At 43.2% G+C, this 23,946-nt stretch overlaps 1 protein-coding gene across 1 annotated transcript in view; it reads left to right on the top strand.

The window, feature by feature from the left end:
• Positions 1 to 23,946, top strand: part of ZFHX3 (zinc finger homeobox 3) — a 956,897-nt gene that overhangs the window by 458,670 nt on the left and 474,281 nt on the right. Inside the window, exon 5 of the mRNA XM_072731601.1 lies at positions 11,858 to 11,968. The gene's annotated coding sequence lies outside the window, so the exon portion shown is untranslated. The remainder of the gene's footprint in view (positions 1 to 11,857; positions 11,969 to 23,946) is intronic.

Below are 23,946 nucleotides of genomic sequence, written 5' to 3'. Positions count from 1 at the left end.
CCACAGAAGGTGGTGGCACCCGGCCAAGCGCCGGGGCCTCCACAGAGGCACGCTAATGATTACAATCCCTCCTGTTCCTTCGGCCGAGTGCTGCTCTCCTCAGAACATGTGGTACTTCACAGAGTTCATCTCAGGGACGTGAGGGGGACAAGTGCCACACACTTGCTGGGCGCCCTGTGGAGGCTCATGTCCTCCTCCTGCAGGTGGAAAGATGGCAGAGAGTGCTTTCAACAGCTCTGCCACCATGGGGCCTAGGGAGCTAAGTCAGGATCTCTTTCTGGTCTTGGCGCATCTGGGCAATTCCATGGGCCTGGGTCAGACTCGGCTGATCTTGGCCGGGCCTCGTGGATCTATCTGCAGTCCCAAGGTCTAGGCTTTGGCTCTGTCACTTTTGTGAATGGAAAAATGTTCCCCCCAGTGGCAACTGTGAGATGGGAGGAGGGAGATAACACCTCGCAGACCCAGACTGCTCACTAATAAACAGTGCAAGTCCACAAACTTCTTAAAACTCAGTCCCAAGGGTTTAAAACTATACAGAATAGGAACATCTTGCAATTCCCCAGCTCAAGTTGGGATGATGGTGGGCCAAGCAGTTTGCTATGCCCAGGAATTCTGCAACCATGCCTCACCCAGGCTAGATCATGCTCCTCTGTGATAGCACCCTGTGTTTTTCCTTTCTGACACTTGGCTGATTTGTAATGATTTATTAGCATGATTATACATATATTTACACATATAGTCTCCTTGACCAGACTGAAAGCTCTGAGGTCAGAGAGTACTTTTGTCTAGTTTACCAGATATATCTATATATCTATATATATATCTATCTCCATTATATAGATAGATAGATAGATAGATAGATAGATAGATATAGATATATAGATATATAGATATATAGATATCTCCATTACTAAGTACACAGCACTCAACAAGTCTTTGCTGAATGGATGAATGATTATAAATCTCAAATGAATAGGAAAAAATAAGCCAACAAAAATCAAGTTACAGGAAAGGAAACACCCTGTATCAGGATAAAATGGCATTTATTCTGGATATACCTAAACCAGAGCCTTACTTGTAATTTCGACCTGCATTTGTACAGTGATATTAGTTATTCTTTGTTACACAAAATTGATAATGTACATTTCTATTGCTCTGTAAGGTCAGGGATCTATCTGTCTTGCTTACCCATTGTATCCTAGGGGTTAGTATACTACATAGCACAAATTATGTACTAAATAAATATTTGCTGAAGGATAGATGGAAGGAGACTGCAGATGCTTTAAAATTCATCAGTCCATGCCCCATTAATTAAGAATATTGGATAATTAAGACATACTCTAATTGAGTTTTTCTCTTTACATTTTATTTATTTATCTTGTATTTATCATTATTCTCTGCCTCATCTAGAAAGAAAAATTGAGGTGCCAGCAAAATAAGTTTATTATGTACTATTCTTTTACTCAACAAATATTTATTATGTGCCTATTTTAAGCTATGCACAGGGTTTGGTGATGAGGCTGTAACGGGAGAAAAGACAGTTCATAGTGTCTGTCCTCGTAGATGTTCTAGAATTGAAAACATTTTGGCCAACCAAGTCAGTAGAATCTGGAGTAGTGTTTAAAATATGTACCAGTTAGCTTTTGCTGCATAACAAACCACCCCAAAACTTTGTACTTGAAAACAAAAACCATTGATTTAATTTGTGACTCAGCTTAGTCATGTCAGCACTTTGATCTGAGCTCATCTGGGCAATTCTGCTGACCCAGGTCACATTTAGCTGATCTTGGCTAGGATTCATTTCAGAGTCTGCAGTGAGCTGCTAGGCTGGCTAGGGATTGGCTGAATGTCGTCTGGAGTGCCTCAGTTCTATTCCATGTGGCCTCATTCTCCAGCATGTTAGCTGCGACTTATTCACATGGACATCTCAGGGTTCCAAGAGGTTGAAAATATAAGCTGCATGGATGCTGAAAGCCTAACCACCAGAACCCACACAGTGTCACTTCCGCTGTACTATTTTGATCAAGAAACATACAAGGCCAGACCAGATCCAAGTGATAGAGAAATAGATTCCACCTTTGGATGGAATGTGTTACAACGTATTATGGTCATTTTTGAAATCTACTACAACGTATTTTTTATTATGATAAAATTCCATAACATAAAATTTACCATCTTAACTATTTTAAGTGTACAGTGCAACAGTATTAAATACATTCATAATGTTGTGCAGCCATCACCACCCCCTATTTCCAGAACTCTTCATCTTGTAAAACTGAAACTCTCCCCATTAAACAATAACTTTCCATTTCCCCCTCCCCCTAGCCCCTAGCAACTAGTATTCTACTTTCTGTCTTTAGGTCCTCTATAAGTTACTCATATAAGTATAATCATACTGTATTTGTTCTTTTTGTAGCTGACTTTTTTCACTTAGCATAATGTCCTTAAGGTCTATCTAAGTTGTAGCATTTGACAGAATTTCCTTCCTTTTAAAGACCAAATAATATTTCATTGTGTATATATATATATATATATATATATATATATATATGTGTGTGTGTGTATACACTACCTTTTGCTTATCCATTCATCTATTGATGGACACTTGAGTAGCTTTCACATTTTGGCTATTGTGTATAATGAACATGGGTATACTAATATCTCTTTGAGTTCTTACTTTCAATTCTTTTGGACTTTCTGCACATATTCACCAAAACATGTTTTAAATCTTTTTATCTTACTTTAGAAGTCCTTACTTGTATATAAACTAAGCATGATACTTAGAGAGATATGGAGCTGCCAGGAATTTTATTTGACAACTTTTGGTAACTGTTTTAGATTCCTTAATTCTGAGAGCCTGTCTGCTTTCCCCCTAAGCCCATATTAGGGTGATGCTATTATTCATTTTCACCTCCAAGAGACAAAGACTGCTTCATCACTGTAAACGCATGAGGGCAGTATCAGTGGCTAGTGTTCAAGGACCCTATTAGTCCTGCAGCATCTTGCATCAAGCTACATATCTCAGTCATATACCAGGTATTGAAATATTAGATGAATTCATCCACAGTTCTGGATATTTCTTTGTAGCTCATTTGTAGTATCCTTCAGAACACTCTGTGAAGTATGCCATGTGTGTCTGGTGAGGTCTGACACCCATTAGACACTACTGCTGTAATTGGATGCACCAGGCCCCATGAGCTGGTGCCTAGGTGTGAATTAGATAGAGATGTTTTTGACTGTTCCTCTGGCCTCCTGACTCTGTTCCTGGGTCATCCCATGGCAGTCCAGGCCTCCAGGCAGCATGCTGACCTCAGCTGCCCAAAGATATAGGTAAAACAGTAGGGAACTGTAACAGCTCCTGTATCCTGTTTGCAAACTGACAAAACACTGAGCTCTCAGTGATCTGAGCTTCTACTGATTTCCTCTCCTTGATGCAGATATTCCTTGGGTAGAGAGTGTTGAGGGAACCAGAGATCCTGGGGAGGCAAGGGAAAGCAAGAAGGCACGTAGCCCAGGGTGGAAAGCCAAACCATTTTTGGTTACCATAATTTCTCCCAAATCATGTTGGAACAAGTTGTCTGGGAGGGATTTCCCCTCCGTGAGGATATGAGAAATGAAAGTTGCTTACTAAGTCCCTCTGGGTGCACATTCTTCTCTGAGGGAGCTTAGAAAGCAAATCAACACATTGATTTAGGTTGGTTATAAGCACAGAGGCAGGGGGATGGACTGTGTGGTTAGAGGCAAGTTGACTTTTTTTCAGTCATTGTTTAAGGATAGAAATCCCTCCTTTTGGCCATGCTGTTGCCATGTGTTATGGGGAGAACTGTCATCCTCATTTTCAGATAAGTAAAGATGGTCATTTTAGTGTAATGTTGCAGTAGAAAGTAGTCTCAAAAAACTATATATTATCTTTGAGTATATATATATATATATATATATATATATATATATATATATATATTTGTTATGTAGAAGGTTAAAAAAATAACTTTTTTAAATGGATGGACACCACACCCCTAATTTGTTCACCTCTACAAAAGTAGAAGGAGATCAGAATTGGAAATGGTAATGAAAGAGAACTTGAGCTTTATCTGTATTAGTCTATTATTTTTTTAAAAAAGAATGGATTTCTATGTATCTTTTGTTATTAAGAATTAAATTTGAAAGAGAATATAAGGAAAGTGACTTCTCTTATCTGATAAGTAGAATCAGCTACCTCCAGACCTAGTGGCTTAAAATGACAGCCATGTATTATGTCTCACAATTCCAGCTGGGCGATCCTACTCTTGCATGACAGCTGGGGCCACCACATGGCTGCAGTACACTGTAAACTAGGTTGGAGCTCTGGGCTCTCTACCCACTTAAGTCCAAGCTTCTTTGCAGAATAGTTACTGGCTTCTAAGGGGACAAGCCCAAATGCAAGCTCTTACCAAGCCTCTACTCTGAATGGAAGGCTGATGTCCCATTGGCCAAAGCACCTCCCATGACATCAGTGGACTCAGTGTGGGAGGAGCAGACAAAGGCATGAATCCTGGGAGGAGGGTTCACTGGAGGCCACCAGTGTCCGCAGTCTACCGCAGTCCTTTGGTTATTCCAAACCACACAGTTCTCTTGGGGACAGGGCTCAGACATATAACATGGTAGTTGCTGACACTTTCCAAGCTTGGACGAGCCCTCCTAAATCTCAAATTCAGGAGGGCAAACTACCCACCTTTCCTCATTTGCTCTTAAACTTGCTTTTGCTTTTTCATTCTCCATTCTCATCTCTACTTTCCTCCCTCATTCAGGATTTTGGGGGGGAAGGGGCAGGAGGTTTGTGATCCTTCATTACTTTGTTTTGCATCACTCCCTGAGCTGTCAGGTCAGAAAAATAGAAAAACTGATCCAGCAGCTTGCAAAGAGTTAATAAAAGGGACAGCATAAACTTCTAGGTCCTCTCATCAACACATTAAGCTCTCAGTTATTGCATGTATTTAGCACCTGCGCACCAAACACTGCCATATGTACAGTAAGGCTGTATTCTCAGGGGTTAACAGTGCCAGCTCTGGATGTGGGTTACCAGCTTCAAATGCTGGTTCCACACTGTGTAACCCGTGGCAAGCTTCTGTGCCTCAGTTTTTTCATTGGGTGGCTGCGAGGATTAAATTAGTCCATTAGCTCAAGATTATCCATTGCTATTATAATTACCATCATACCATCATCACCCCCAGGATCTTGCTTAATTCTCCTAACTTCAAGTTGTAGATGTTAGCTCTCTTGTACCTATCAGGAGCCTGGGACACAGACAACTTGAGTAACTTACCCGAAGCCACACAGCTAATATGTGATCAACCCAGGATTCAAACCAATGTCTGTCTGGCTTCACAACTATGCACTCAATCACTACATGATATCTTACTCAAGGTTACAGCCCCTCGGGCAATGTAACTTCTGGTGGGTGATCCTAATTTAGTTTTCTACCAATAGTTGTTTGATCATTTAAAAACGCAACATCTAACAAGACCTGCCCTATGATCAATACCCATCTGCACTGAATCTTTAATGCTCTGTCTTATCAAATTAGCAGTTTCCACCACAACTCAGGGGGGAAATAAATGTTCTCTTGACTTTAAACACACACTAACTTGCAAACACCATGCCTCCAGGCTTTGGTGGCTTGTGGGTGAAGGGAGCCCCTCTCAGGTACATCCGCATCAACCCAGTGAGAATGTAGTTCTGGATGAACCATTCCACCACAGGTGCCAGTGAGCCCCACAGTCATGGCCCCTCCATCAGCAGGCCTTCCTGTCCCTTCTTCCAGGATCTGAGATGTCTCCAGATGTCCCTGGGTGCACAGCACACCGCCAGGCAGCCTCTGGTCTCCACTTTGTCCTAAACTCAGCTGTAATAATAGGAGCCTCTTGGGCTCCAGGATCTCCCTTCCCTAACCCTCCTAGCCCCAACACTTTCCCCAAATACTTAGCAAGCCAGAAACTTATCCCCCCATCCTAGAGGCTCTAGTCTAACACTTGTCACTGCTGTACAAGTTTCCACATTAATTAGTGTCGTGCCTTCCCAGTACTCCTCCTCCACTCCAGCCAAGTTCCTTGCACTACTGTCTCCTATTTTGCTCTGACCTCTTGTTCTGCGCTCACGCCAGGGGTCCTTGCTGCAATTCCCATTCCTTCTTTTTATGCCCACTTTGAGTCTAATAATCTTTCATGCCTTGTTAGAGCTTCACCACAAAACATTCAAGAAGAGCCCAGCCAATTTTCTTTCTTTACCTCTTCTAAACCCCTTCAATATTTTGATTCTAAAGAGCATGATTTAGCAATTGTCTATTTCTTTATGTTGTCTTTCTTTGTGAGCTGAGCCATCTCCCCAGGCAGAAAGCAAGATCCTCAATTTCCAAAAATTATATTATACCCTCTTTTATAATCTTCATAAGAACAATAATGGATAGCATTTATTAAGTGCTTATTAGGTACCCGGTGGTGTTTTGAGCAGTTTACAAGTGTTACCTTGTTTAGTCCTCACAACCGATTTGTAAGATGACATTATTACCTGCATTTTGCACGTGAAGAACCAAGCCTAGGGGTCAGATAACTGGCACCAAGACATCTAGGTGGCAAAGGATGAAGCCAGAATTTAAATCCTGGTAGTTGGACCACAGCAGCTGCTCTTAGCCACCAGACTTCCGGTAGTTAACACAGAGCTGTTTTATAATCAATACTTGTTGTGAAATGGTTCCCTAAAGCATACACTGTCACTGACTCTATGGAGTAACCACATATAAGGATGAAATACAATCTGAGTTTGTTTCTGTACTGTTGCATTGCAAATTTCCCCCAAAATATAGTTGCTTCAAACAGTGTTTATCATCTTAGCTTCTTTGAGTCAGAAATCCTGGCAGAGCTCAGCCAGGTGCCTCTGGCCCCGGGTCCCACAAAGCCTGCAGCCTAAGTGTCAGTCACCTCAAGGGTTTGCTGCAAGCTCACTTACCAGGTTGTTGGCCAGGTCCAGTTCCTCTTGAGCTAGAGGCTGGAGGCTGCCCCCAGTGCCCTGCCATATAGCTTCTCCGCAGTGCAGCTCACAACATGGCAGTTTGCTTCATCAAAGCATGCCAGGGGGAGAGACAGAGAGAGTGCAACCAAGACAGAAGCCACAGTCTTTGTAATCTACTTCTGGAAGTGACATCCCAATGCTCTTGCCATCTGTTCATTAGAAGCAAGTCCCAGGTCCAGCCCACCTCTAAGGGGAGGGTTTTCCAGAGGGTTGCAAATACTAGAAGGTGGAAATCATTCAGAGCCATTTCAGAAACTGCCTACTACAAATCTATAAAAGCAATTAGGAGAGGCCTGCATTAGGAAGGAGCATCCAAGCTGACCCCTGACAGATGAATAAGAGTTGGCCGAGATGCATGCATGGGGTGAGGAAGCCAGACAGAAGGAAGGGACTGAGAGGCCTTGGAAGGAGCTGGTCTTGTCCAAAGGACAGCAAGACTGGAGTGTCAGGGGGACAGGGAGAAAGACCCACGATGAAGTGAGGGTGAGCCCTCTGGGCATATCTGGAATCTTCCTCCTCCTGAGAGCAATGAAAATCCTGACAGATTTTTGGGAGTGACATCAGAGTATGGAGAATGTGTTAGAGAAGACAGGAGTGGGAGAGGGTGATGGTGGGGGGTGGGAGGCTATTACAGCTGGGGAGGAAGAGATGTGATAAGTTTGAGATAAAACTGGGATGGAGAATTGACTCAACCATCCTGCCGTCCAAGACAAAGGATTGTTCAGATTTCAAAGTGCTCAACAGTTCCTGCTAGATGAATCCTAACTGCTTCCACACTGCTGTCTGGGAGTCCTGAGTAAAACTGTCATCCTCGGACTCTGTTTAGAATCTGGAGGAAAGGGGTCCCTTTAGGGTAAATCCTCTTGGCTCCTGATAGGATCACCTTGCCACTGAGCTGGCTCCTCTGGAATAGGGCTGTGTGCATTCTCCAGGCCATGTGTATGCCTCTGTGGGTCTCTCTTTCTCCTCTGTCTATCTGTCTGCCTGCCTGTCTTCTAAGGGGCTCTGGCCTTCCCTCTTCTCTTCTGACTTGCCATCTGAGATACCCCAGGCCATTTCCATCACCATCAGTTCCCTTCCAGAAGACTTCACCACTGTCTTCCCATTCCTCTTTCCTCTTTCATTGTGTGTCATCAGTATCATCAATACTTATGTCTCATTTTGGGTTTTCTCAGAAACAGAAGCAGAGATGAAAACTTGAGACATTATCTGCTTGGGAGGTGATCCCAGGAAACACCAGCAGGAGAGTGGGGAAGGGAAATAAGCCCATAATATGTGTATTATTGAGGACATTTCCACTGTGGACAACTGGAGCTTCATCCTGCTGGGCCGCTTCAGTGCAGAACAGACACTCAGAGTTGCCCCACCCGAGGGGTAAGGAACCCCAGTCCATCATTGCTTGATTGCTCCCCACCCTGTTGGCTCTTTGGCTCATCCCAACGCAGGCTTGGAGACTCACACAGCCCAGAAAAGAAGGCCCTCTCTGGGGGAGTTACTGGTGTTTGCTGCCAACAGCCTTCATGTGGAGGTTTGTTGAGAGGGCATGAGTGGAACTTAACAAAGCCTAATGTAGTAATAATAGCTAACATACTTTCATATAATTAGTCTATGTCGTCCTCACAGATATGCTATCTCAGTCCTTGACACATGAAGGTGCTCAGCAAATGTTAATTATACTTGTTAGTGTTGTCCCTATGTTGTCCAAGGTCATCCAGCTTGTAAATGTCAGAGCTGGGACTCCCACCAGGTCATCAGTGCAGAGTCCACTGGTCTCGAGGCTATAGAACAAGGAACATGTCACCGCAATGAGGGGTCCTGTCTCAGCTGTAGAGACAAGTTGAGAAGAAAGGTGGAATGGGTAATACAGGGGACTGACTCTGCAACATGGCCATCTTGCCCTGGGTCAGCCCAATTAGCAGGATTTGTCTGATAAAATTACAAAGAGGAAAAGCCCCAAATGACCCCTGGGGATGTACAGGAGAATCCAGGAAGAACAAATGAGAGTGAAAAACTATATACCAACTGTCTCTCTCCAAGCCAAAAGTACCAGATTGAAAAAAAAAATCCTGTAGGCATCATCTCGTATTTACTTCTGGAGACCAAACTAACTCATTGGACTGCTTTTTTGGGAAATTGCACTGCTCAGAAGGAGCCCACCCAGGTAAAACAGGGTGGATTCCTTGGTTGTACCTATTGTTGACCATAATCTTTTGTTTTAGCACCTTGATGGTCTTTCAGAAACATGGGTCTCTAGAGTAGATTCTAAGCAGAGTAGAAACCATGAAACGGGAAGGTTGCTGGAGGAGCAAAGTGAATGCTGGACTTGAGAAGGTCTATGGCTGTAGGCTCAGCTCTCTAGGTGACCAGACACCATTCTGAGTAAGAGAGGAAGGGAAGAGACCCCAATATCTGGCATTTCTGCTGTGTGTCAGGCAGTGTCCTTCATGCCATCGCACAGAGGCCCTTTATAGTGGCCCTGATCATCCCCTTCGCATCAAGTCTGAGGCCTTAAACAGCTGGCCCAAGGTCACCTCTATCAAGCCAAGAAGCATTTGAACTCAGATATCATGGCTCTTTCCTCAGTTTCCTTTTGTGCTTTACGGAACTCTTTATCAACTGCATAGGAAATGCCTTTTTTTAAAGTATGATTTTCTGTACACATTGATGTAGATCATTGACAAAGCTGTGTGTGCCCCAGCTCCTGCTCTGCTATTCAGCACCCCTTTAGGAGGAGGTGTCCCCAGAACGCTCCACCTGCTGCCCTTTCTGTACCAAGTGAAGAAGGCTATTACGTGGGAGAAGGTTCTCCTCCTCATCTGCAGGTCATCGGGACCCCATCTGGTTCTGGCCAGAGAATTAGCAAAACCCAAATGGAGAGGTTTTTTTTTTAAGCCAGGTTTCCTTTTTTATTATTATTATTCATACCAGGAGACCCCTGGGAAAATCTTTATCTGCATTAAAACGTACATAAGAAGAAGAGAGAAGAAAAGGCAGACAAGAGTGTGTCCTACAAAGGGTTTCTTTGAGCCCAGCTCTGTTCCTCTGTCAAGTTTTTTGCGGTGCTCTCCACAAAGATGGAATCTGGGTTCAAGGTTGAATGGAAGCCGGCTCCTGATGGAATGCGTATCCCCTGAACACACCTCTAGGAGATTAGCCCGTCATTAAATATTTGTAGGATAACAGGAGAAGCCTAATTTAGTTTTTGTTTCTTTCTCTCTGTGGTTTAATCACAGATGAAAGAGACTAATAGCACTGCAGAGCTTTCTGGTGATCAAAGGCCAATCAATCCCCTTTGTGGAGTAATTAACTATTTGCTAAACTTGCAGAATTGATTTCCATTTAGGGCTAAGAGAGAGGGTTTTAAATGAAGACCGATTCACCAGGCGAGAGGAGGGAATCTCGGGGCTGATGCCAGGAGATACTCAGGGTGATGAATTGGAATCTGCTAATTAGAGACTGAAAAATACAGCCAGAACCTGACCCTATTCAGGAGTACTTTAGGGGAAGGACAGGCAGGAAGGAGGCTGGACGGCAATGCTGTCTTTATCCGCCAGGCAGCTGTGCACACTTGAAGTGCACACTTGGGGAAAGTGCTGGCATTCTGTTTGGGGCAGAAAAGGTTTGATTGCAGACACCAAATGGTCCAGGAGGCAGAATGATGTAGTCAAGAAGTCAGCAGGTGGCCAGAGGGTGGAGCCCTGTGACATGAGGGCCCCGTGTGGGCATGCCCCAAAGCACCGAGCTGATCCTTGCGGACCCTTGAAATTCCACTCAGGCACTTGAAACTTGCCTTTGAAGTCAGTCTAGAATTTAGATGCTGTCAGCATAGAGGCCCTGAGAATCTGACCAGTTGAATACATGCAGGACCTGAAATGAAAAGTTAATGCCAGCTTGAAACTACGAAGACTTGAGACAACCTATTAAGACGTCTGCTTAGGGTTGCCAGATAAAACATAGGATGCCCAGTTCGCCGTGAGTTTCAGATAAGTGAATGATTCTACTTAGTATAAGTGGGTCCAAATTGCCTGTTGCTTTCATAAAAGTATGTCCCAAATGATTTGGGATTGCTTTGAAATTCATATTTAACTGGCTGTCCTGTAATTTTATTTGCCAAACCCTACAGCCTCCCTCTAGTTGGATTCTGGTTCTCTACGCACTGGGTTAGAGCTTCCAAGTCTCAGTTTTCCTCCCTGAGTAGTTTGCTTCTCATTAGTAGTGACCAAGTGTTTTATTATGAATATTAAATATGATAATTGGATGTGATCCCTGCAGACAGTGCGGTGCCTCGCACGGTTTATATGCTCTGCACACGTTACCTGTGATTATAGTGAACGCTATTGATTTGATAAATACAAATAATAATCTTAAGTATTAAAAATGTATTTCCCTTTTTCCTGTCTCCTCCTGTCCTGTATCTCCAGCCTCTTTTCTTCCTCCCTGTCTTCTCCTGCCTCTCCTCCCTCCTTCTCATTTTGTACTGTGAATCAGGTGTGTGCTGCAAACATTAATGTTTCCATGTAAACTGCAGCATCTCTGTCTGTTTTCTCTCCTGCGAAGGAGCAGGATGGGTGAATGGCCACAACCCAGCTCATGGTTCTGATGCTGGAATCTCCGCCATGATATTTTACCTTGTTGGCCTCAGTTTCCTCATGTGGAATGAAAATAATGTGACATGTAAGATTAAACGAACTCATGCAAGGAGCACACTTAAAAGAGTGTCAAACTCCTTATTACCATTACTCCTCATAACATTTACATGTTAGTGAGTTTGGGTTGCCCCAGAAATAATGCAGTAAATGTTCATCTATTTCAGTGAGATCACTTGAGTCAAGCTGGATGCTGATTCATCCCAAGGGAGCAAGTAAATGGACGTGGATCCTACCTTTGGTTTTCTCAATTCTGCTAAGGCCAGAGGAGCTCTGAGGTAAGTGAAAACCAGAACTCAGTCTTCGGTGACATGAGCCCACGCGTGGTTTCAGTGTTTGAAGTAAATGAGTACATTCTTCTTGCCTCCTGCAGACCTGTTCTAGCTGTGGATTACCATTTTCCAGAGCAGAGGTTCCCAGCAGGTCAATTGTGATTGAACAGTGTTTCTTGAGAACTTACAGGATTGATTTCCTCAAAGGCCACCACGACCTCTTTGCCACAGCCAGTGTGGGTTCCCCCGGGGAATAAGGTCAGGGCGATTGAGGGTATTTTTTTTTGTGTGTCTTGCTTGGCCCCCAAACCATACAGCTCCTGGGAAAACAGTCCAGGCCAGGCACCTGCACAGGTTGGGGACCCTTGCCCCATATCAAGCCAAATTAGAGAGACTAGACTGGATAGCACTGCTAATTGATTAGTGGGCTGTGGACTTCACAGTAGATGAGGTCTCAGACGAGGAAAAGATTTGGGCAAGCTGATTCCATCGTATTCTCTTTATACTACCCCAGAAGTAGCCGATCATGCCTTTACTTTATGCTTTATATGTAAGGGGCTTGGTTCCAGAAGCTGGGCACCTGTTACCTTAGTTTAGCCTTATCACAACCTGATGCAGCAGGTACTATCATCACTTCCATTGCACAGATGAAGAAATACATGAATGGGGAAGTTAAGCTGTTGCCCAAGTTCACACAGCTGTCGAGTGGCCCTTTTGTCATTACAGATCACTTAAATGGGACTCCACAAATAGTGGCTGAGTCCTAGGTTAGACAGTGCAGCGCACTGGGTGCTAGGTACCCAAGGATGCCTCAGACCCCATTCTCGCCCTTTCTGTGAACTAGAGACATGAACTAAAGAGATGCGTATCGCCAGTATGGTAAGTGTTCAGACTGAGAGAAATATGTGAGTTTCTGAAGAGATGAGAAAGTGATGAGTAGAAAGGAAAAATGGGGTCTTTGAGGCTTGCCACTATTCCCACAGCCAAAGAGAAGGTATTTCATTTGGACATCCTGGCAGGGGTATAAAGCTTATCATACTGCAGTTAATAGGCCTCCTGGCCCTGGGAACCCATTGAGATTTAGAAGATTTTTGTAACATTCAACTGGAATTTCAAAGATCATGCTGTATTTGACCAACTGGGACCAGGACTGAGTGATTCTAGGGAGGGTCTTTTGGAAAAGTGCCCTGTGCTGAGAGGTCAGCCCCACCGACCAGCCCTGGCTGGCTGGACACACAGGGGTAACTGGAACCATGCTGCCAAGAAGCCCGCAGAGAAGGGAAGAGGTTAAACATGGTAGTGTTTTAAAAGGATTCTGTTTGATTCTTTATTGTAAATTTAATTCACCTATCAAACAGCCAGGACTTGATATTCATTGGCACATGAGACCGATGTCTCTGCAGCTCCCCATAAACAGGAACAAGACAATGGCCACTTAAGACGGAGCTGTGCAAAATCTCCATTGCTCATTAAATTATTTAGGAAGGGGGGGAGAAAAGTAGCTGGAAAGAAAACAGATAGCTTTCCCAAGTGGTGTTCAGAGAAGGCACCTCGAGGCCGGCCGGCCCCTGTCCAGGGCTGACCAGCAGCGTTTAAATGCAGGGGCTGCCGTGAACTGACTCACTGCCGGATAATTACGTTAGGGACCAATACGGCCTGTTGAAAATCAATTCTGTTGGACCAGTGTGTTTGTTCGGAAAGCCACTCAGCCAATTCAGGAGTATATTAGGCAGCAGGCCCAGTGCGGTGACCTCTTCCGGATTGGGGTTGACACTTGAACGAAGGCGTTTGTCCAGGTAAAGGACAGTGCTAGCAGCAGGCCCTTATCTCCCCTAAATTGGATTACTCAGATCTGCTTGTTCTCTTTAAAGATTGCTACTCTTGGGTTTTTTCCCCTCTCTTTCTATCTGTCTGAGATGGTTACCTAGTGATTACTGTTTAACTTGCCATCCTTATGTATTCTCGGACAGTTAATGCTTAATGCCACCAGTGTCACATCCCGTTCATACGTGGGGAAGGTCATCTGATGGTGATACCTTCATTTTTCCGGTCATCGGGTGCACCAGTGAGTGGGTTGGGAACCAGGTTGGGATCCTGGCCTGTGTGTTCTTAAGGAATTCAGAGTTGGCAAGCCTGTGATTCACTTTTCAGGGGACATAATACAATCCTAGAGATAACACAGACTTCCCCTCAAATGTGCCAATTCCTTCTAAAGGAATTGCTCCCAAGATAGTTTGTGTGGCTTGAAAACTCTCAAGCCTGTTCACCAACCAGTGTGCCTTGAGTTGGGGTGCCCCCAGGCCACCAGGACCATAGACAGCAGCTGCCTGCAGCCCTCTGGAGCGTTACCACCCTTGATGGAAGGCAAGAGTACAGGAAAAATGCTCACTGAAGAGGGTGCCTCTGAGAATCCTGAGAAACCAAGCATGGGCCAAACTCTCTTGCTAGAGTCTTCACTACCCGGACTTGCAACAGCTGCCACCATACCGAAAGTGGTGTAAGGTGTCAAGAAGACATTGAGAAGCCCAGGGAATCCCGCATAAACCTCTTGAAAGAATCCAGGAAAGACTTATTGCTGCAATTATGGTTCCTTTAATGACACATAAAATTAACCGCTTCACATAACCATTCACTTTGACAGCTGAGGATTTCACTGTGATAAAAGTAGGGCCACGCACACTGTCAGTGATTTACATTTCCGTATCCCAAACCCTGTCAACCAATTAGACTGCAAGAGCGAGCGGCACCATTTTCTAATGAAGCTATAATCAGGCTGCTCCCTCACCCAGAAAGAGCAGATATTCTTGTCCTGAATGGAGAAGGTAATGATCAGGGAAGAGGGTTTGAATAAATCAGATGTGATATCAGCATAGCTTGCCATAGGTCCATTATAATTGGAATCTGGGCTGATGGAGGCTCAGCATCCCCTTCCAAGTGTTTCACTTAAAAGAAAGTAGGCTTTTCTGTGTAGAGAAGAGCAACATGGTTTCTGAAATAAACAGTTGGGAAGGCAAAAGGCAAGGGTATCAGGCCTGAGTTCTCAAAGGTCCACTGAAATGTGGGGAGAGAAGAAAAGAGGGGAGGGAAGGAAAGTAAACAAAAGGGAGAGAGAGAGAGAAAGGCAGAAAGGCTCATGGGAGGGAGGGAAAGAAGGGTGGAGGGAAGCCTAGAGGGAGGGAGGAGGAGGGAAGGAGAGGAAGAGAGGAAGGAAGGAGAAAACAGAGAGAGGAAAGAGGAAGGAAGGGATGGTAGGAGGGAGGGAGGAGGGAAAGATGAAGGAAGATAGATAAAACTTGCTCTCTACCCAAGCTTCCTCACATAGAAAAACTGATTAATAATATCTATGCTCCTTATCTCTTGAAATGATGGAAAATGAAACGAGATCCTGTAGGTGAAAGATATGATGTGATGGCCTTTTATTAATATGGCTGCTAACCCACCTCTTAGGGGTTAGCGCTAACCACAGCGCAGCGGCTCACAGATCCTCTTTGGTGATGATGATTGGGTACTTGGCTTATGGTAATTCTTCTCATGAGCTAGTTCTCCAACAGGTGTCAGGGTAACTCCAGGGAGAGGGAGACGGAGAGGGGAAGGGTATGCAAAAAGTATTTTGGGGAATTCCAAGGAAGTGTGGTTGGCAGCATTGACAGCAGAGCCTCCCAGTTCTCTCTCCTGCGTCCTTTCCAGATTATAAGATTTTCAGTACCATTGCTGCATCAGAACAAAGGTGTGGAGGCACTGGGAAGCTGTGAGGACTCCCTTGGGAGATTCCTGGATGGAAAAGGATAAAAAATGCATCCTGGGAATCTTTTCTGCTTTGATCTATGTTATTGAGGCCCCAAAAGGAAGGCCAAGAAATTCAAGATCCTTTGGGTCCCCAGACAGGATCATGAAACCATCCCCCAGGTTGCTGCTCCAGATTTTTTTTTGAAAAGTATTATTTTCCCACACTGTGTTTGAAGGAAATCATTGCTTCTCAACTGAACCAATTGTATTGCCACAAGAAAACATCTGATTCCCTATATAAACACATCAGTGTGTTTCCAACAGTTGAGAATTCCCTGGATTTCTGGCAGCTGACTTGGCAGGGCTCTGCTTCATGCTGGCCTTGGTGAGGCCAGTCATCCCCAAGGGAATTCTCTCATCCTTCACTGGGAACACGGGTCCCACGAGAACCTCCCAATGAGCACCAAGGGTTCAATGAGAAGAGATTTGAGTGCACCGCTCGTGCCAATTTGGCTCGTTGGCTAATTGCACTGTGTGCAGAAAATAACACCTGCGAAGATCAGTCCAGCCTCTGAGCGCCAGACTCTCAAAGTCAACGACAAAGCTCTCTGGGTGAAGCCCATCAGTAGAAACACCCATGGAAACATCAAACAGCGGCTTCAAGTGGAAAGGGGCTGAGAGCAAAACTTTAAAGATCAAGGAGAAGGCTAAATTGAACCGAATTCTTTCAGGGTCTGAAGAGGATGGAGGCCCCGGCTTGGGGGCTGGGGGCTGGGGGGGGGGTGGGGAATGACACACCCTGAGAGTGAAGGACCCTTCCAGAGAGGTGATTAACAACACATTGCAGAAGACTTACTGACCCCTCCCATTTTCCCATTTCCGCGAAGAATGGGACAATACTGAGCGGCTCCTTCAGACTTATTTTCTAACCCACGTCAAGCAAGCTTGGAGTGGTGGGGTGCTGGAGGTATAATTACGTGGAGCATGCCTTGACCGCCAGCACAAAATAAACCATGGCTTTAGTTGGTTGGGGGCAGTTTCCTTTTAAGCAGGCTGCCTTTCCAAGTTCAAGGAGATTAGTAAACAGAGACAGAGGGGCCTTGTTTATAGTGACAGTGAAGCCAGCCACGCTGGCCCTTTAAAAGGTGTTTGTGAAGCTGCTTTTTTTTTCACCCCTGCCCCTGTCACCAGTGGGCTGCCTAAGGAACAAGCTTGATATTCTGACAGCTTTTTAAGAAATACTTAAATATCGAAAGTTTTCACTCTTTTCTGTGTGTGCAAAATATCAGCTTAAAACCCAATGGGAGTCAAAGTTCTTGCTTAGCATACAAAGGCTTAGGAGTTTTATAGTATTCAGGACTTTAATCTACAAAGTATAATTTAATCCTCTTTGTGCTATCTGCACCACAGAGCCATGGTTGTAAATAAACCGTATGGTTGCAGTGGATGCAGCCACAGCTGCCTGCCTCCATCACTCACCCTTAGTAAATATTTCTGCAAAACAGATGAAATTAACTACTGTAACAGATAAACAGAGGATGCAGCGCTCAGAGCAAATGTTTTACCATGGCGGTCATGCTGAAACACAGCCAACAGCTCCAAGTCGACACTTGGCCACCTGCCAATGACTTTCTATCTGCCCTGGGCCCTGGTGTAACCAGCTTCCAGTACCTACCTCTGAGAAAAGTGAAGACGGCACAGATCTACCCATGAAACAAGGAGGGTTTGTGTGAGGGACAGGCCGAGTCATCAAAGCTCACGCACAGATCTGCTGGTGTGCTGATGTGTGTTGCATTATTCTATGACAAGGCTGTGGGTGCAGTTGGGAGTTGCAGGGATATCCTGTCTGGGCATTGAGGCATGGAGAGCGGAGCCGAGTCAGGTCAAGGAGAGGAGGTGGTTCCCTTGGAGGTGAGGTTGCTCTAGGTAAAAAGAACGACAGCAATTGAGAGTCCTGCCACATTGGGAAGTAAAATGCGATGGAAGAAGATTGCTGGGGATGACCTGGAGGGAGTACTTAACTGGTACACTTGGGCGCTGTGGTCATTTGGAGCAGTAAACATTTGAGCAAGTCACCTCTCTATGACTCTGGCATCACAGAGACCCAGATTTGAAACCAGATTCTTGTATCTGACAGCGTGGAATTCTGTGCTGGTTATTTTACCTCACTGAGCTTTATTTTTCTTCCCCTGTAAAATGGGAATGATCATACCTCCTTACAAATTTATGAGCATGAGGATTAATTGGAAAAATCATTATCATTCTTAAAGGAATTATTTATTATTTATGATTACAATAGTGAGGATTTAGTTCATGATATAGGGTGGAGAAGAAGCTCCTGTCTCTGCCTTGCACTCTTTAAGCCATGGGTCTTTTTGACTGTGGTCCCCATTTCTAGCATCTGAAACTCATGATAACCAGGGGTGTCCTGTTGCATGGCTCTGTCACTCTCCTTAAGAGGTCCAGTGGTCCTCTCTGCTTCAGATACTACAGGGCTTGGCTGGCTAAGCAGTAAGCTACCTGTCTTCTTCTGAACTCCACCAAACACAGGAGGCCCTGCACTTATGGCTGGGGCAAGGTGACAGAGAGCAGGAAAATACAGAGGGTCATAGGTAGGTGAGATTGTCAAAGCCAGGTGTCAGGGGCCTGTGAGGGACAGGTATTTACCTGAAGACTGAGGAAGTTCCAAAAGACAGGCAGAAGGTGAATCAATCAGATCCATATACCCATGCTGTGCTGCAGGGTCCCCACACCTTCAGGGAAAGGAGGTGCCATGCTTTCATCCCAGCCTGGGAGACATCACCAAGAAATAAAGCAGCACACAGAAGTGGCTCAGTAGAGAATCTTGGTTTCTTATGGCTCAGCTTCACAGCTCAGAGCCAAGATGTTCCAAATCCCAGCCACAGCTGAAGCTGTAACACATGTGCCCCAAAGGTTGGCAGGGCCCCTAGCTGGAATTGCCCAGGGACACAGCAGCTCCAGAACAGCTTTTGAGAGTTCTCACTCACAGATTAACATCATGTTTGAAAATAGCCAGGTCTAATTGGATAATATTTTTTAAAACAATAAAAAGGATTTAAATCCTAGGCCATACAAAAAAAAAAAAAAAAAAAGAAAAAGAAAAAAGAAAAAAGCTATTAACTGGGAAGAGGATTTTTTTCCCCAGACCGATCATATTCACACCATTTAAGCTGGGAATGGGGCTGAGGAATTCCACCAACAGGACAGGAATACTCAAGGAGGGTTTGGTCCAGCTTGGAAAACAGAACCCCAGGGACCCAGGTTCTCTCCAGAGCCTCCGAGTTGCTGTGTCAGTGTTTCCCCTGAGATGTGGTGTGTATCTATGTCATTTTTCTCAATCATTTAAGAATAGGTTGCTCATCTTGTACCCTTCTACCCCTAAACACTTGCATATTTCCTAAAAACAGGGATATTATTTTCTATAATCACAGGACAATGATCTAAATCAGGAAATTGAAAATTTATACAATACTGTCAACTAGTCTGGAGTCCAAAGTCAAATGTTGTTCATTCTTCCAATAATGTGCTTTACCCAGGACTACGTACTGCCTACAGTTGTCACATCTCTTCGGGTTCTTTTGAAATAGAACCTTCCTCATTCTTTCTGTATCTTTCCCTGTTCTTTCTCTTTAACCTTGACATTTTTGAAGAGTACAGACCATTTATTTTGTAGAAGGTTACTCGATTTGGGTTTGTCTGATGTTTCCTTGTGATTAGATCTGGGTGATGAATTTGGGGCAGAAAACACCCCAGAAGTAATGTAGTATCTCCCTCGGTGCATCCAGCCAGAGGGATGCGATGTTGGGTTGGTGTCATTATTGGTGATGTTATCTGTGATTACTTGGCCAAGGTGCCGTGTGTCAGGTTTCTCCACTAGAAAGTTGCTTTTTTTTCCCCTTTGTGATTAATAAGAAATTTATGGAAGATACTCTGAGACCATGTAAATATGCAATCCTTATCAAACTTGTACCCGCTAATTTGAGTCTCCATTGATGCTTAGAATATTTGCCAAATGGTGATTTTTCTCATTGTGTCATTCCACATTTATTAGTTCAGTTCTGCTGTTGAAGATCCTCCCCTATCCCATATTTATATTTATTTATTGATTCATTGATATCTGTATGAATTCATGGAATGTTATGCATTATTCAATGGGTTGTAATCCATTACTACCACTATTTATTTTCACATCCACATTGTCTCAGAGTTGAACAGTGGGATTCCTTTCTGTCCTTTTGACGTTCATTTTTTGAGCAGTTTCTGGAACAAGATGTTCAGGCTCGTCTTGTACCTTACCTGCCCTGAAATCGGCTGTCTTGCAAACAGAGCCTAAATCCTTTGAATAACAGAGAATGGAATTTTAAAAACCAAGATCTGGGCATCAGGTTCTGGGCAGGCGAGCTACTAGTGTGTCATTTTTTCTAGGCCCTCTCAATGGACAGAGCTAAGATCTGTATCTGTTTTTAAAACATACTGATACCTTCAGTTCTAATCCCACTGCATTCTGGGCTTCGCCTTCTTGAATATTTTTTTAAAAATACTACTTCTCCAATAGTGAGATATCTAGCTCCCCCTTTTTTTTCAATATATTTATTCCTTTGCTCAATCCTAGAATACATACAAAGTAGTTTTTGAATCATTCACTCATACCACTGTGAAAAACAAAACCACTAATTAGAGTTCAATATTTCTCTATGCTTCTTTTTGTCTTTAGACTGAGGATATGTAGTCAAAACACTGTCTTCGAAAGTTACTTCACATAATTCTCCCTCCACCCTTTGTTCAGCATGGTTATGCCATTCATTTGAAATCTAATTTGGTTCATTTGTTCCTGTTAGGAGATTTCTCCTCATCCTTGTAGATTCTTTGAGTACATGAAACACTAATATGACTATAAACATCAAAACTAGTTAAAAAATCTTATCCAGAGAAGCATCACTCCCCTTAACTCCTCCTCCCTATGGCCACACACCCCTAACACGGAACTAATCTCCTTCACTTCTGGTTTTCTCCCCCATGTTTCTTTTTGCTAACATAATTAAATACATATACAGTTTGTTTCCTCTTTCTTATTAAAAAAAAGGTGGGGGGAGAACATGCTATAAATTAATTGTTGTACTTTGCTTTTTGCCTTTAACAATGCATCCTGGAAATCATTCCCATCAGCTCACGGAGCTCTTCAGTGTTCTTTTCTGGCTGTGTAGTATTACACTGAACAAATCTACCACAGTCTGTCCAGCAGGGCTCTTATTGGTGGAGATTGAAACTGTTTCCAGTGTTTTGCAGTTACAATGCTTCAGTATACAAGCTAACATATAGTATTTTCATATAGTTGGACAGCATCTTCAGGGTAAATTCCTAGAAGTGAGATTGCTGGCTGCTAGGAATACAAATATATAGTTTTGCTAGATATTGCAAAATTCCTCCTTAGTAGTCATACCAATTTGTTTTCCCTCAAAGGGTATGAGAGTGCCTGTTTGTTTTCCTTTGGCCTCATGAGCAGAACGTATCAAGCTTTCTAATATGTACCACCAGTCTGATAGGTGAGCAATAATATCTCAGTGTCAGCTTTTAAATCAGCTTTATTGAGATATAATTCATATACCACACAATTTACCCACTTAAAGTGTACAATTCAATGGGTTTTAGTATGTTGATAGATAGCTGCAACCATCACTCCATCAAGTTTAGAAACCCAGTACCCGTCAGGTACCACTCTCCTAGCTCCACATTCCCCCAGTCCTAAGCAACTATTGATCTACTTTCTGTCCATAGATTTGCCAGTTTAGGAAATTTCATGTAAATGGAGTCATACAATATGTGGCCTCTTGTGATTATCTTCTTTCATTTAGCCTGTCTTCAAGGCTCATCCATGTTATGGCATGTACCAGTATATCATTCCTTTTTAACCAAGGAATATTCCATTGCCCAGTCAAGTAATATTTTTGTTTATTGATTTGTTGATGAACATTTGGGTTGTTTCAACCAGTTGGCTATTGAGAGTAATCCTGCTATAAATATTCATGTATTTTTTTTCATGTGAACATATGTTTTTATTTCTCTTGGGTATGTATACCTAGGAATGGAATTGCTTGATCATATGGTAACTATAATTGTTGGAGAAACTGCCAGACTGTTTCAGTGTGTTTAGACTATTTCGCTCATGTGTGAAGTTGAGCATTTTTTCTTATGTTTAAAAGGCTATTTTTATATATTTTTTCAAATTGTCTGTACCTTCCCTTTGCCCATTTTCCTATTTGGTTGTTGGTTTTTTCCCCTCAGTTTTTGAGAGTTCTTTGTATATAACAAACATTAGTCTTTTATCTGCAATACACATTGCAAACATTTTCTCTCATTTGTTATTTTTTTGTTTTTACGGTATTTTCTTCCATACAAACCTAAAAAAGATTTTTTTTTCTGCTATCAGATTTATCATTTTTTTCATTTATTGTCTTGGGACATTGATTCAATTTGGAAATCCTTTCTCCACAACCAGGAATTCACCCATGTTTTCTTCCAGGACTTGTTGTGTTCATTTTTTCCTATAACTCTCTGATCCTTTTCAGAGTATATTCTTGTACATGGTTGGAAGCATAGGTCTAATTTAACTAATTCTACTAACTGGCTACCTAGTTGTCCTAGAAACACTTATTAAAAAGATTATCTGTACCCTAGTGATTTCCAGTGCCACCTTTATGTTTACGATATACTAAATTTTCATATATGCTTGGGTCTCTTCCTAGACTTACTGCTTTCTTCCAGTGGTCTATTTATTCAGACACCAACACCATGCTGCCTCATTTCTTATGAGCAAGTTTGATGACCTTCTCTGGGCATCTGTTCTTTTGCTACTACCCTTGCTCTCAGAAAGTCCTTCCCTGTATTTGTGTTTCTGTCTCATTGCAGCTTAAGCTCATTTCCTCTGTGAGTTCCCGTGAATGCAGGGCTCCCTTTGTACACTTCTCCCTGAGTTGTCAGGTGCTATGGGCTCTCTCCCTTTATGTAAATCTGGCCGCTGCTTTCGGGCCCAGAGGTGACTCTCTCTCATTGACAGCCCTGACTGCCGACTTTACAAGTAATTTGCTGAGTTTGTCAAGCACTGCAGAATCATGTAAATGCCATTATCGTTTTTGTCATCATCATCATCATCAACGGAAGCATCAGCGGCTTCCTTTCCTTTGCCTATTGTTTAGAGCAAATGAAGTAGCTGCTGATGTTCAGAACAGAGGCTTTACCTGTAGACTATCCAAAGTCATGGCCCCTGTAGGTCAGTTCATATCTTAAAGGTGTCACATAGGCCAGGAGAAAGATCGTCATACACCACCTACTCTTTGTGGTTGGGAAGTTGATATGTCTCACATGGGTTGGACAGCAGTCCTCTACCTGTACCCCAAATGAATTTTCTTTCCTGATCTTGGTGTGATAGCAAAATATCTAATTGAAAATATATTTATAATTCAGAAATAGTTGTTTTTAAGAGTGCCTGGGTGGCTCAGTCAGTTGAATGTCCAATTCTTGATTTCAGCTCAGGTCATGATTTCAGGGTTGTGGGATCAAGGTCGAGCTGGGCACTCAGTGCAGAGCCTGCTTAAGATTTTTCTCTCTCCCTCTATCCCTTCCCCATGCTTGCTCATTCTCGCTCTCTCTCTCTGAAAAGAAAAGAAAATAAAGAAAGATATTGTTGTAGACTCCATAAATCTATTTATCTCAATATTATAAGGGAGAGTATAAGGTTATATATGCTTGGGACAATTCACCACTATTTGAGTACATTCAACAAATATCTGGTGAGCAACTGGTGTGTGTAAAGGCACTCTAATGAAACTGTGAAAGACTCAAAGATGGATAGTACAGGATCCTGTCCTCTAGGAGTTCAGTCACAACTGCAGAAGATAACGGCAAGAGAGAGCTAGGCACAAGCAATGTCATTATAAGGCAAATGAGAACAAGTGGGGAAAAAAAGGAAAAGTCCTATGGGAGTGTAGAAGAAAAACTACTCATTCTGGGGTCTCCTTGGAAGAGATGAGACTTAAAATTGAAGAATAAGTTGGATGACCCAGGAAGATAATCTGGCATTTAGAATGGCTTAAGCAAAATTTCAAAGGTTAAAAAAAAAAAGAAAAGAAAAAAAGAAAAAACAAACAAACAAAAACCTTTATATTGAATTAAGCCATATGAAAGGACTGTTTTGTAAGTCAAATCAGTCACATGCGGTCAAATGTATATGATTCACTCTA

This window comes from Vulpes vulpes, chromosome 12 (genome assembly GCF_048418805.1).
Source record: "Vulpes vulpes isolate BD-2025 chromosome 12, VulVul3, whole genome shotgun sequence".
Lineage (NCBI taxonomy): Eukaryota > Metazoa > Chordata > Mammalia > Carnivora > Canidae > Vulpes > Vulpes vulpes.
Note: the sequence above shows the minus strand (reverse complement) of the source record. Positions and strands in the feature narration are given on the sequence as shown.